This window comes from Bombus pyrosoma, linkage group LG13 (genome assembly GCF_014825855.1).
Source record: "Bombus pyrosoma isolate SC7728 linkage group LG13, ASM1482585v1, whole genome shotgun sequence".
In the NCBI taxonomy this organism is placed as follows: Eukaryota; Metazoa; Arthropoda; class Insecta; order Hymenoptera; family Apidae; genus Bombus; species Bombus pyrosoma.
This window is the reverse complement of record NC_057782.1, coordinates 6,381,023-6,395,275: the sequence shown is the minus strand read 5'-3', so window position 1 is coordinate 6,395,275 and position 14,253 is coordinate 6,381,023. Positions and strand designations below refer to the sequence as shown.

General features: G+C 42.1%; 2 protein-coding genes across 9 annotated transcripts in view; one reads left to right on the top strand and one right to left on the bottom strand.

Annotated features, from left to right (window-relative positions):
* Nucleotides 1-11,926, bottom strand: part of LOC122574140 (RING finger protein nhl-1) — a 56,599-nt gene extending 44,673 nt beyond the window's left edge. The window contains exons 1-2 of one of the 7 annotated variants that reach the window (XM_043741352.1): nt 11,801-11,926; nt 8,448-8,555 (exon numbers count right to left, since the gene is read on the bottom strand). The gene's annotated coding sequence lies outside the window, so the exon portion shown is untranslated. Of the gene's footprint in view, nt 1-8,447; nt 8,556-11,373; nt 11,645-11,800 lie in introns of those variants that run through there. The other 6 variants (XM_043741349.1, XM_043741347.1, XM_043741355.1 and 3 more) reach the window with 6 other exon arrangements.
* LOC122574142 overlaps nt 1-14,253 on the top strand; it is a 51,001-nt gene that overhangs the window by 19,186 nt on the left and 17,562 nt on the right. The gene's annotated exons all lie outside the window — the stretch shown is intronic.

Below are 14,253 nucleotides of genomic sequence, written 5' to 3'. Positions count from 1 at the left end.
CAAACTTTTATCAGATATAGAAGCGATCAATAATAATGAATTCAAGAGGTTCCATTTTTCTCCTGTTTTTTTCATTGCGACACTATTTTATAGGGGAGCAATTTGAAAATTCAATGTATCGATTAATTCGATAGTAAAATCTATCTTTGACCAATGCCAATGTTTATAAAATCAAGATGTTAGGACTTGAAGAGATATGTTTAAAAGTTCAAATAATTTTTGGCGTACAAGTTTCTGCTGTTTCAAGTTTCTTTTCTAATACAATAAAGATAGAATTAAAGATTATGCTATATCTGATTTTTATCCTGTCTTGGATATTTTTTATCTGTTAGACATTCACGAAATATCAGTTAGTATTTTATGAAAAATGTTGACATTGGCATATAGAAATATCCAGACACAATTTAAAATTGTTCTTTTTTGATATAGAATATACAATCGCCTAGAAACTCCATGTTACGTTTAATTCATTTTTGCAAAAAATATGAAATTGCCACTTCTCGCATCAAGCCATACAAATAATATTAATACCGTTAGTCGTTTAGGCTGATATCAGTTACTAAGTTAAGAATTATCAGTTACATGGTAGTTAGTAAGATAAGATATCGGTTAAGTTAAACCAACATAACACTCATTAGCATACTTTCTTTCGTAATCACCAAGTGGTATGAAATTGGGAAAATTAACAAGAATGGACCATCATATTTCTTCCATGTAATTTTCTTATGGAACGATCTAGTATTAGATATCGCCAGAAAAAAATGATATCCTCGAATTTTCTTTCACGCCAGTCTGGCTGGCTTTTCGTACGTTTTTATCAGCGATTTACCGTGGCTGTATAAGGAGAACGGAGGAGGGTGAGTCGAGTAACTCAGGCGAAGAAAAAAAGAAAAGAAAGAAAAAATTGCGATTCGATCTATATAAGCGGGTCTCTCTAACGATCGTGACCCTATCATTACTTGTATCGCGTTGTAACGTGAACTTAGCCTCGGGCAGTTCGTTATAGATGTGTCATGTCGCTTGTCCGCCATCGAATCCCTGGAACGGTTGAATTGTAACAGCGGATAATCGTTGAATTTACGAACGCCACGGTCGTTTGCATTCGACCCTGTCTGCTAATGAAATTTATGGTGGTCGGTTTTGTACAGTTTCGCCGTTGTGATTGGCGCAGACGCGACTTATTCTACGTTCTGTGGACTCTGTACTTCCGATATGCGGGTATTTGCATGCGCGAAACTTTCGCAGAGTTTTGAAATGTCCCGTCTTGAATCGCTTCCAAAAGTTTCCGTCCCCGCGAGTTTTCAGCAAAACTTCCGACGATTTAGTCTCGAATTTTCAAATCTTCAACGTTTCGATTCAAATCTTCGTGCGGTTAAATTTCAATCTCTGACGGTGTCACGTACAAATTTCCAAATTTAAAGGCGCTTTTCATCGGTGTATATGAAAGTCGGTTGGCGTGTCATATTCTTGACGCTAAATCTAAACGAATCAAATTCCCACTTTAAACTCCGGACCTCCGACAAGCCGTAGTTCGATTCTTCCAACGGTGTCACATTCAAATTTTTAAAGAAGTCTGAACGTTCGCGTTTATTCGGTTCATCCGAACGTGTTTCCATCGGCGTACACAAAGCCAATTGGTGGTAAAATGTTCCTCGGACTAAATCCATGTCCAACGATGCACACAGGACTAGCTTAAATCGGCCAGACCGCCCAAAATTGGATCACTTCACCGACAAGGGTCGAGTGGATAAGCTCTCACAGTATTCACTCCTTTAGTGCTCTTTTAACGCTTTGCTTCTTGTTCCTTCTTCTCTTCTGTCTTCTCTTCCTTCCCTTTCTTTTTTTCCCGCTCTCCGGCGGCACTGCACGCGTGAGAGCACCGCAAACGGCAGGGGGTTGGGCGACTGTGAAAGGGTGCATCGTGGACTAACGAGGTACAAAGTGCAGCTAGTCACGTAATAAATGTCACAGAAGAAAGAAGAGCAACTTCTCACTCGTGGCTTTGGCGACGTTGCAAAAAATCAAGATAATCACCCGGTATTATTAGAAGTGGATATTTGGCTTCTGTCGTGATTCTGTTTGCGTTCTTTATCTTCTTCTTTCTCCGATGTACCCTCTGCTCTTGTGTACTACGTAGTGTTGTTTTTAGCGCAGTTTTCCCGCCAACTTATATTTATTCATATTGATCGAAACTTTGCTATATGATTGGTTACGTTTAATTATTCCTTCGATCGAAATAATTCATTTTCATTCCCGTTAGAGAACCAAATGTGCCGAGTTGATTAAACAATACGAACGACGAATATGAGATCGATTGATTAAATGTATATAGGTATACGTATATATTAAAAAAAAAAAAAAGACAAAGGGGCGTATCGATGGTGGGAATGAGGTGCACGTTAAACGAGCAATTTAAACATGGAAAATTGTGTATGGAAAAAGATACGTTCGCTGTGGGACGGCCGATGATAAAGCTAATTAACCGCGGTTGTAAACAGTTTATGCCAGCCAACTTAGAGATGAAACGGGCCAAACAAGCCGCACAGCCGATGAAATCGATGTAAAGCTGCATGATGTCAAATTAAACAGTACGAATGGCTGGTGATGGTTTTAGCTGGTCCGGTCGAGCTGCGTTAAAATCGTATTTAATGACTCGAGCGAAAAGTGAATACCGAACGAACGCGATGTTTTGTTAAACGAATATTTAAAAAAGCTATTATTTGCTTATGATAACGAAAACCGATGGTCAACGCGTGGCGTTTTATTAAAATTTTTTAATTCCATCTCTACTTTCGTATAAACCGTGATTATGGCAAAACATCGTCACTGTGTTTTATTGTGGCGAAGGTGACGCGACTGTTTGATCTTTCTGACGTTAGAAATTTTTTACATACGGAAAATAATTCATCGTTGATACTTGACAAATTTTCTATCGGTTCGTGTAACAAATTTTCTCGCATTTCTTTGGAAAAACCTCAAACATCGTTGCTTCCATTTAAGATCTATTTAAACAACGACGCGAGCATTTATTTGTTCCATTATCCCTCGCAAATGGAGAAAAGCTCATGCTCTTTCACTCCAGGTATCTTCCTTAGTCGTATTAAAGTATTTTTATTTTAATTTTGGCCGCATTTGGGAAAATATTGAGAATCGTCGATCGCCGTTATATAAATGTTTATATATCGCATTTGACAAAATTAATATTTCTATAGTACAATATTTTGCAAAATAGCACATCGAAGGACGAACGGAATACATCAGGCAACGAAATATTTTGATCGTCGTTCTTGAAATAATTCTTGTACCAGATTACCGCTACAAGTTATCGGCCCATGGGTCAACGATAACCCAAGGTATCATTGGCTTAGCGTTCCATTCTTCGATATCGATTTCGATGCAATGTATCCCTCCTAAGGGTAGCACCCTACCTTTGAAAGAAACCACGACGTTTATGGAATTGTAGTAGCGACCTAAGTACTCAGATTTCCATGACAAAGGGCGGTTATTTCAAGAAACGTAGGAAACGAAGAAATTTGAAAGTCCACTCAGCGTACGTGTCTGACTTTTGTTCGCACGCGTTCTACTGCTGATCGGTACATATGCGATTTTCCTGTAGATTTATGACGCTGTTAGCTTCCTTCTCTCGATTCTTCCATTCTACTGTCCGTTTGATCGGTCAAAAATAACGTATCCATACAGTCAGTCATAAGTATCGGGACATCTATCCGTTACATTTATTCGATAACAAATTTATCAGCCTCGACAAATTCCATTTTATTTAATATTTTATATCGCAAGGCAGATATGCAGCTGAAACGACAGATTTACAGCGAAATAACAAGAGAATAAAAACCGACTACGTTATTGAGAAACGTAAAATAATTTGCGTGTTGTTTTATCGAAATACGAAACCTGTACAGTATGAAATATAAATTATACAGTTCGAGAATACAAATCAAATTTATATAGTTTTAGAAAAAGCGGTGTCTAAAGCTGAGAATATCGGATAAGATCGATGATAATCGATCTCGTCTCCGAAAAGAACAGCCGAGACGAGATACTGGAAGCCTATATGAAAGCGGAATAGATTTTGCCAGAAGAGACTATCTATCAAAGATTATCATCGAATTGAACGAGCAATTACGCGAGAGGGCTTCATTTATCGACGAAGATCTCGTAATTATTAAATTCTTCGGGGGAGATTCTTTAACAATTTAAATGAGACATTGCAGCTTCCTCTGGGAAGGTTTAGTTCTTCAAGTGGAGAAGGCTCCTCCGCTCTGCTAATGAAAATCGAAAGGACGCTCGGAATTAAATATTTCTGTCGGCGCTCGTTTCGCTGCTATAAGAGGGTTTACGAAAACATGCCGTTATTTAGGCAAAGCCAATTAAAGTATAATTATCCCAAAGTAATCAGCGAGTATGTTAAAGTAACGATGCTGTTCATGACGGGTAGATTTCCTTGGGGAAGAAGGAAATTGAACGAGAAACGAATTTTTCATGCGGTTTAGGGCCTTCCGAAAATATTACGGTCGCGTTGGGATAGGAAAGCAAGTCGTCGAAGATTCATCGACGGGAAACCGGAGTGTTTTTCCTTGATGAAAAATGGATTTCCATTTGTACGAATACGTCACACATGTCCACCGTAAACGCTGAATACAAGGAATCTATTTTTCTTCCGACAACGACTCCTGCTAGATCGTGTCGTGGATCAATCTAATGTTTCCCTGTTGGATAGAGATTTTTAGGGATCCAGGGAAACGTGATGTATCGTTCGGTGGATGTCGTTCGGACGATGAATTTTAACGTAGTATGGTTTATTAACCTTTCGATAACGTAAGGAAATAACGGAGAATTCAGAACGATTTAACATATAATTGTTTTCTTCGTCGTTAAAATTTCTTGCATACTTGATACCAGATATTTCCAACTTTTTTGTAAGAAATATATGTTAACACTATGACGATTGGCTGATTTCGAACGTCAGTTTCATGTTCACAATTAACAGAAATACGATTTTTCCAAATTATGTTTTTCTCTGAAGAAGTATGAAGGTCAAAGGAATAAATAATTAGAGGAATGTACAAGCAGATAAATGGAGCATGTATGTTGTGTATTAATAGCCGATACTCGGAGCGTAGCGGATCGCGGGTTGCCATAACGTTAATAATAATCGCGTGAGATACGCTGACATTTTAGATGTTATGTTTACAGCAGTGTCCTGATCTTCTTCGTGCTATATCGTAAAAGAGCTGCCATTCCACGTCAAAAATGACTCGGAGGATCGTAACAATTTTCATAAAGAATTTTGCAATCGTTATCATTTATAATATAATTGGTAAAATTAATATTACCCAGTTTAAAATTGAACAGTCGTGCGATGCATTAATTCTGAACGGACCAAAGCCAAGATTTACACGAGATATCGTATAACTTGGGGAGATATTAGCTTCAACAAGGTTAATGCTATAAAAACTTACTGCTCTCCAATGTGCAATTCCTAAATTAGAGTGCCGGCAATAAAAGCTTGGAATTGAATTTCGCAGATAGTAGAGATTCGCGAAACCGTAGAAAATAATTCACGTACGAATACAATCTTCGATCGGAATGATCAAACGAGAAGGGAAACAAACGGGTAGCATTGTTAACAAAGAGCGGAAGAGCGGAGATTCGAAAGAACCAAGAGAGAATATCGTGGTAGCGCCGTAGAAATCTAATCCGAAAGATAATTCAAAGGCGAATTTATCTCCGCGAATGGCGTGCAACCGATCATACGTGACTTTTGACGTATCGGTCCGGTTATCGGTACGAAATTTATTCTTATCGAAGAACGAATAGCTCTGGTATAAACTAGCCCGGCCAGGTCACTGGTAACGAATGTATGTACACGTGTAACGAATGTTTAAATTCGAATTGTAGATTCCTGTCGGCCGGATGACATTTGCCTTTGAAACACTGTGAATTTATACTCTTTGCCCGTTATCTCTCGTCCAGCCACTGCAATAGACTCATTAGTTAATTGATATAAAATATTCGTCGGAACAGACGATTTTACATGACAGTTACTTTCTCCGTTCTACATATTCTTTGTGTTCTCTTGCTGGTCGTGAGGATTTGAATGAAAAGAAAAAGAAAAAAAAAAAAGGAGAAAGAACTGAAGCGGACGCGTTATCGCAAGTTGGAATTTCCATTCGAGTTAGAATTAGCGGAACGGCCATGGTTCCTGTGAAAAACGAACATTAATTAGTAAAACGAAACGTGGCACATTTAATTGCGCTAATTTGGGTGTAGATAGGTCCGCTCGAGGCGCAACTTCCTGCGTTCACTTTTTGTTAAGCCGTTTCGTTAATGGCGACTTTCAAATTCAAAAGCTTCGTTTTTCCATTTTTCCCCCTTTCGTTTCTCTTTTGACTTCTTTCTCCTGCGTTCACTCTACGTTCCGTGCTGCTTCCTGGGCGATGAACAAAAATTGCCGCGAGACCTCGTCTCATATCACCGAAGTTTTTCCACCGTCGTTCGAAACTGCGGCTCGTTGATTCGCCGAGGACGAGCGCTGCTGTAAAATGATTCTCTCGTCTACGTTGGTAAAGTTTTTTTTACAAGAGAAGGGTCGCCGCCGCCGACGATTCCCTGGAAATTACAGTTTCACGCGACGGCGGGATTTGAATGCGATACCTCGATGAAAAGAAGTAATTAGAGTTATTTCGTTTCTGAGCGGCGGATAAGAAAGGAGGCGCTTAAAACAGGGAGGGAAGATTAATTAGTCGCTCATTTCGGATGAATAACTAGCGCGGTAAATAGGAAAACAAATGTAGCTCAGCGAATCGAACGTTTCATTTCTCTTCTTCAAACGCGGATTAAAGCGCTCGAGTTTACAAAGTTGCATCTTGAAACCGGTCCAACTGTTACTCTGCCTCAGCTTCGAGCAACACAATAACAGCTTTCGAGTAAAACCAGAGTTTATGAATCATTTCGAAATTAAACATTTCAAACGCTTAAATTCAATCCTTCGATAGTTAAATTTAAATCACTGGATCCGAATGCCCCAATAGTCGAATCCAAACTTTCAATGGTCAAATTGAAACTTCGCAATTCCCGCTTCCAGCTACTAAATTTAAATTTCTAACGATCACATTGAAATTTTTCAATTCAACTTTTTAATGGCCGACTTTCAAACTTTTGAATTAGCATCTCGAACATGGAGATTCAAATTTTTACATGGTTTCCGGGGATATGGAAATTTTCCAGTCCTTAAATTCTACATCTTATAATTAAGATAAATTCCGACATGGAAACGAAAGAAGTTGTTTGTCTCGTTCCGTATGTTCATGAAGCAGCTTCAGGTAAAGAAACGAAGAGCGTTGCACGTATCGCGATATCCACGTTCGAAACTTATGGCCGAACCGATGATTTCGCAAAATCGCAACAACGAGACTACAACGTGTTGATCAATCAAGAAGGGCGTGCTTGACCGGAATGTTATTTCATTGGAAATATCAGCGCGTAGGAACGGCGCTTAAACGCGCGGAAAATATTACCAACATCGGCTTCTAAAGCGATTCATCGTTCAGCCCGTTTGAGAGAAAGCAAATTTCCTGAACACGCGATAATTGAATTCGTTTGGGAAACACCGTTTCTACCAGTCCAATTTTACAGGTTGTAGACGTGTCTGCGGCTATCCGATAATATTTTTTAACCCGACATTCGCCACTTCCAGTCAACTGGCCAGCTCTGCCCGTGCACATTCATCGTTCCGTATTTATTCGGGCGCAGCTTTTCATTTTCACGCGAAAATTGAATCGTCTAATTGCGTGCATCAACCAGTGAACGATTAACCGTCCGTATCATTTCGTCGTCTGTTTTACTGTTTTTCTTTCTTTTCTTTTTCCTTCGATCGAAACGTTTCAAGCGTAGGTAAGAGGAAGAAAGGCGAAAACGGTGGCGAGAATTTAATACTTTAAAGAATCATAAGCCTCTCGGACGAAGATTGATTGGGCCTAGATTCATTTATTCGCCCGCCTCGTCTTAATAACTCGGCGAAAGCAGCTGCTATACCATTATCCTGGCAAACTTTCGGACGTTCCTTTTGCTTTGAGGAACGGCCGTTGATAAGGATCTAACGCGAGATTAGAGTTGTAACGAAGGCTCATCAATAATCTCGGCTGAATTTCCATGGCATCGATCATCGGGACGAAGCGAAATTTTCATGGCAAACAGTATCGCGAATCTGAAATTCACCGTTCCGTTCTAATAAAAATGTCGGCGAAATTCCACTTTAGTTAGGTAAATGTTTTTCTAGCCGTCAATCCCTGCTTTATTGAATTTTTAATTCACAATCATTCGGGCAAACTAGGCTGCTGGGTTATGGATTGCAAAACAAGCATAACGTACATGTAACGTGTGGTTAGCGTTTCGAGAATCGATCGAGAAATAGCAGAAGAGCTTACCTGGTAGACTGTGACCGCCTTACGGCGGCTTCTTCCGGTTGGGGGCCCTCTCTATGGGGGCCCCAAGTGGTCACACCCGTCGTTCACCAATATCCGGCGCTGTGACAGCTAGAAATCAAATCACCACTGTTAAACGAGTCGTCGCGCGAACACGGAACTATGATCACGTAACCACCAATTCGACACGCGATACAATTGGGAAACCGTGGTCATTCTGTTTGTTCTCTTCCCCCTCCCACCCATACTATATGTTGTGTTTTAACCATAAACAAATATTTCGACGATTCGGCGGAAACTAGTAAAACGAGAGGTAAATATAAGTTGAAGCGTTAGGTAGAATGATTCGAGTAAGTGGATCGTATCAGTATATGGCCAGGCGGGCGAACAGTTTTAAGTAGATGAGACGCATTCCTGGTCAGACGCGTTTGCACGTTAACCCATTATGGACTTGTCGATCTCATTTCTAACGTCTTTTTAGTCTAACCATAAAGTTTCAAAAATTTCTTCAATGTTTCTTTCATTGTTATCTCTTCTTCCGCGTAGAGTTTACAATTTTACGAAGTGTTCTGAGAATTTTATGATTAACTATTTCCCGTTTAAATTATACAACTTCTTTCTGTGTTTCGAATTTGTGCAGCGGACTTTTTCAATGCATCTGTTTGTTTCATAGATTGTTCGTATCTTGCCAAAACAGTGATTTACGCTTTCTTGATAAACCTTGGTAACGTTTGTGAAATTTACTATTTTGCCCTGAATGGGCTGAACCAAAGCCTTTCACAACGATCGTATCCAGCGGATATTTCGAAATATTTAACAGAAATACCGGCAATTCATGATTCCCGTAACGAAATAAAAGTGTTTTCCACTCGGCACAGGGAGTATCTGGTGCAGAAATCACTTTGCCAATGAATTACCGGTAATCCAGAAATCAGCAATTTCCTTGGCGAAAGAGCGGGAAGAACAGTCGCCACGTGGGGATGATCTCATGCCCCTTCATCCTCCAACTTTAATCGCGCCTCGTTCTCTTAACCTGGACGATCCTGTTACACCACACTCACCCGACATTCCAACATATATTTTTAATCTTCGTTTCTCTCTTTCTCTCTCCCCCTCCCTTTCGTTCTCTTTCCTAATTATGCGAAGCGCCAACACGAAGAGACACGCGTCGACACGGTTTCCCAATTTAAATCGCACGCCGGATCGATTGCGTCTCGCGAGATCTTCGGCACGGCCGTTCGGAAAAAGACACGGCGAAACGTTTGAACGACGAAGAGGAGCGACGTGGAAGGAGTTTGCGGAGAAATAGAGGAAAGGAAAATGGACGAAGGGAGGTTTAGGGTGGGTGAATGGGCGGCCGCGGCACGGAAGAAAAAGCAGAAAATGGAAGGTCGTGTCGCGACGCTTGATGAGGATCTTTTCCTCGTTGCCACGGCGGTCGTGGAGAGCGTGGAAAAACTGTAGCGAGAACGAAGCGAGTAATTGGACACCGGCCGGCCATATTAGAGCACGGAGAGACAGACGAAGATAGTGGGATCGAAGGACGGGACGTGAGAAACGCGGAGAAGGAATAGAAGCTGCGCGAACGCGGAGCAACGAAGAGAAGGGAAACCGGACGGATAGAGCGAGAGAATGATAGAAGGGAGGGTTAAAAAAGCGGAAAAAGAAGAAAGGCGAATCGGATAGAAAAACGACGAAGAGGGAAACGGTTGGTCTAACAGGGGTTGGGTTTGTGGAAAAAAGAAAAGAGAGACGAGACGAGAAAAAAAAGAAACCGGCGAACGATCGTGGTACGTGAAAAGCGGCTGAGAACGAGGATAAATCGCAATTAAGCGCACATCGGGCCACGGATGAAAACTAAGTCGATCGTGATGTCGTTAAGTTGGCCAGAGAGAAGCGATACAGAAAAAGGGAAGAGTTATCTGCTGCGCTGAGCGGAAAGCTTGCTCGTGGAAACGAGCAGTATGGAGTTTTTTAACGGCGTAGAAAGATGAGAAAACGAAGAGGCAGAGACGTGGACGAGAGATCACGGCGGTGATGGGAAAACCGTTCCAGTGTCTCGAATCCGGTGGTAAAAAGATCGAGAAAACTGAAGTTCTTCTCGCGATGATGAAAGTCTCGAGTTTTCTCTATCCGAGGATCCATTTCTAAAAGAGTCTATCGAGTGTCCGCCACCAGGGAGAATATACACATAGATGAAAAAGGAAACGTTAATAAGCCGTCTCCAGAGACAACGAGGGAAAGGAAAGATGTTGTAAAATAATAAACAGCCCGGAGCAAGGGACACGCTGTGAAACGGTTTAGAGCTTGGAAAGTCGAAACTTGAAATACTAGGAAAACCCCTCGGGTACAGAGGAGAAAGTCCCGACTTTCGATACGTTCGAAATCCCCGAGATTTCCCAGGCTTCCCGGTCCCGTGCGTCTCCTGTGGGATTCGTTGAAGGGAGTAGGGGACGCAGCGCGTAAACTCATCACCACCGTGCACCTTTCACCGCTTTCACTCTCTTTCTCTCGCGCTTTCTTCTCCTCGCGTTTGCACGATTCGCGTGGCAAGGCGTGAGGCGCGCGGGCAAGCGTTTCCACGCCAATGGTAGCGCGTGAACGAGCGTGCGCGCTGGGCGAGCGTGTGCATCGCCGGCGCTGTACCGTTTTAGTAACGGAGCGCACCGGTGCGCACCGGTGTGCATTATCTAACACTTAAAATTAGACGGCCGATGGCGACGGCGAAAAGAGATCCTCTCTCGCGTCCGAGCCTCGGGTCCAATCGCGGATTCGTCGGTTTCTCGCGTAAGCACCAGCTGGTGTAGGATATCCTGGCCGGAAGACGGAACTAACGTCGCGATGCACACGAGTACGAGAATCGAATTCTTCACTCTCGGCACTTCATTCGCATTTGATGCAATACGATACGATATCACACGTGATATACTTGACTGAAATTTCTCTTTCTCCAGTCTCTTTCTCTCTTTTCCTTGCTCCGCTCTCTTTCTTTCTCTTTTCTTCTCCTTTTTCCAATTTCATTCAAATATTTCTCTTTATTTCTTTTTTTTTTTTATTTTACGATCAGTTGGTTGCCCGGTTACGCTTCTTTCGTTTAATCAACAGTGTCTGGAGTAAAGAAGGTTACAACAGTATCAGTAGCAGGCACTTTGCAGAAACTAGGACACCAAGAGATGAGATAATGATACGCGACTAGGTTTCCACGGCACTGTGTGTATACAGACGCGTGTGTCTAGCGATATTCCGTTGCCACGCTTTTCTCGTCACCGTTGTTTCGCGCAGGTACGAACAGTGTGTGGTGTTATATTGATGAGGGGGTGATAAGGTGCCCGATTACGAAGTTATACGAGACGCACCGCGTTCGTCCGGGCCGGTTGGCCGCCCGTCTTAGAGTGAATGTCTTATTAGTTATTTCTGGCTAGCTACTTCGCCGCTCTGTTCCGCCGCCACCTCTTCCTCCCTCTTCGTCGTCTTTTCTTGATCCTCTGCCCGAGCTTTCACACCCCTCCACCTGCTCCCGTTACTTCGTCCATGCCTCTACGGGCTACGTCGAGTTGAACACCGTCGATCCCCGTGCACGCCAATGGCGAGGTCCTCTTCTCAGTCATCTTTGCCCCCTGTGCTGGTCACTTCGCCGTCGAGGGCACTTTTTCCTCCAACACCGTCCTTGAACTTCGACCACCCACGATTGTTTTCAACCTCACCGTGGCATTTCGAAATTTGCATGCCATCCTCGCGACCATCGTGGATAAAAATGGATCGTTTGGTTGGGACCGAGTCGCGTTTCGAAAGTGCGACCAGCGTCTTGTACTTGGCTTCCTCGTGTCGTCCGTTTGACTACGATTTCGCTTTTATCGATTAATACATGGATTTCTTTTTTATTTTTTTATTTTTTTTCAGTGACGAACAACGATCGTTCCGTGGAATTGTTCGTAATTAACGGTGATGTCTCTGGACTCGTGGTTGTTGTTAATTTTTGTGAACACGACGATGTTCGAGTACTGGTCTTGGTAATAAGTTCAGGACCAAACGAAGTAGTAGCAACCCACCTGGTGCCAACGTTGCGTTAACGTAACATTTTATTCGCAGCTGTTTTCAATTAATTTAGACCCGTGTACTTGTGCAACGGTAACAAGTTCGGTATTAAGGGAATGAAATTTTACACTTTACTAGTTGGCTGATTATCTGATTTAACTCAAAATTGTAAAATTCTAACTTGTTGGTTTGCCGATAATATTAGTTTGTTGATCGGTAAATAATTGTCAGAAAAAGCCATTTTCCTCTCTGCGATCTTTATAAAACGGTGAACGCGGTCGATTAGCCGGAAATCATCGAGAACCCTTGTTCTTCAACCTCGTCACTCGTGCACCTTCGACTTCATTAAGCTTGGAGCAGTTCCCGCGATTTTAAGATCATTTTTTTTCCCTCCCTTCTCCGAAGCCAATTCCATTGTCCAACTATTCTTCCTTCGGTGGAAAGAAAATTTGCTGGAAGTAAATCGCGACAAACACAACTGCAACTTTCGCTCGATTAAAGTTCCCAAGATTTATCGCGTCTTTGGAGATAAGCCCGATCTTTTAATATCCTCTGTGTCAGTCGCTGGGCCATTTAGAATGGAGAGAAGTTTTCGTTTCCACCGCGCCTCTTTTTCGTCGTTTTAACCTTCCTTTCTCACTGATATATCCCGTCGTAGCGATGTTTTCTTCCAAATACAGACATTCTATCTCACGTAGAAGGCTAGTAGCGAGAGGCAAAGAGGGACGACAGAATCGTTAAAGCGACCATAATCTATTGCCACCAACGAAGAAAGGACTTAAAGATGACAAAGTGGGTACTCGCGACTTATAGGACCTACTAACGATCCTAACATATCCATGATCTTCATCCTTTCAAAACCACGTTGTAATAGATGACGGAATATCGCACCGCCTTTCAACGAAACTAGTTTCCCTTACACACACTGCCAAGTGTAGCAAGACGCCTACCCGTTACACGTTTAAGCTACACTGATTAACCAAAGCTAACGACTAAATGATTAATCCGAGATGTAATCGCCGTTGACTGTCGATCAATAAACGAATCAAAATTGATTTGATATAGACTTAAAAGCTGAGAGAAACTATACAGAAACAGCGTAATTCTCTTGCGAGCTTTAGTCCAATCTATTTTGAATTGTCCCGACGAATCTCGACGAGTGAAGCTGGTCCAAATGTACACGTAAACTATCGTCGTATTTGAATATTTGATACGATCCACCTAAAATCAACTGGCGATTCACACTTCGGGAATCTATGCTTCGATTTTCCATCCAACTTCTTCTATCTTGTTTAACCGACAAACGTTATAGCTGTTTATCTTTCAAGGAGAAATACTTGGCGATCTTTTCCTGTTGGTCAGAACGATTGCATAACTTGCGTAATTCATCGAACGGCGACGCAACAGACGCGGCAAGCTCGCGGTTTTGTTTTCAGCGAGCTGGCCACCAGCGATGAAATATCGACGGTCTGCTCTTGACTTTGTTTCGAGGCTGACACGACGATCTATCTTCCGATTCGATACGATACACCGATACCAGCGACGCCCGCAACGATCCGCGTCGCGTATAGTTTGCGGTCTCTCGCCGAACGCATCGCGTCCTGTTCAAATGACAGAATCGTAATTAAATGTTGAATTATTATCGATTCGACAGCCACGCCATTAGTCCGAATTGTCACGAAATTTCGTGTCGCGTTCGGTTTACTGTCGTCGGTTAAATATCAACGACGAAACAGCCAACTGAAATTTCGTTTCCGTTATGAAAACCTAGAAA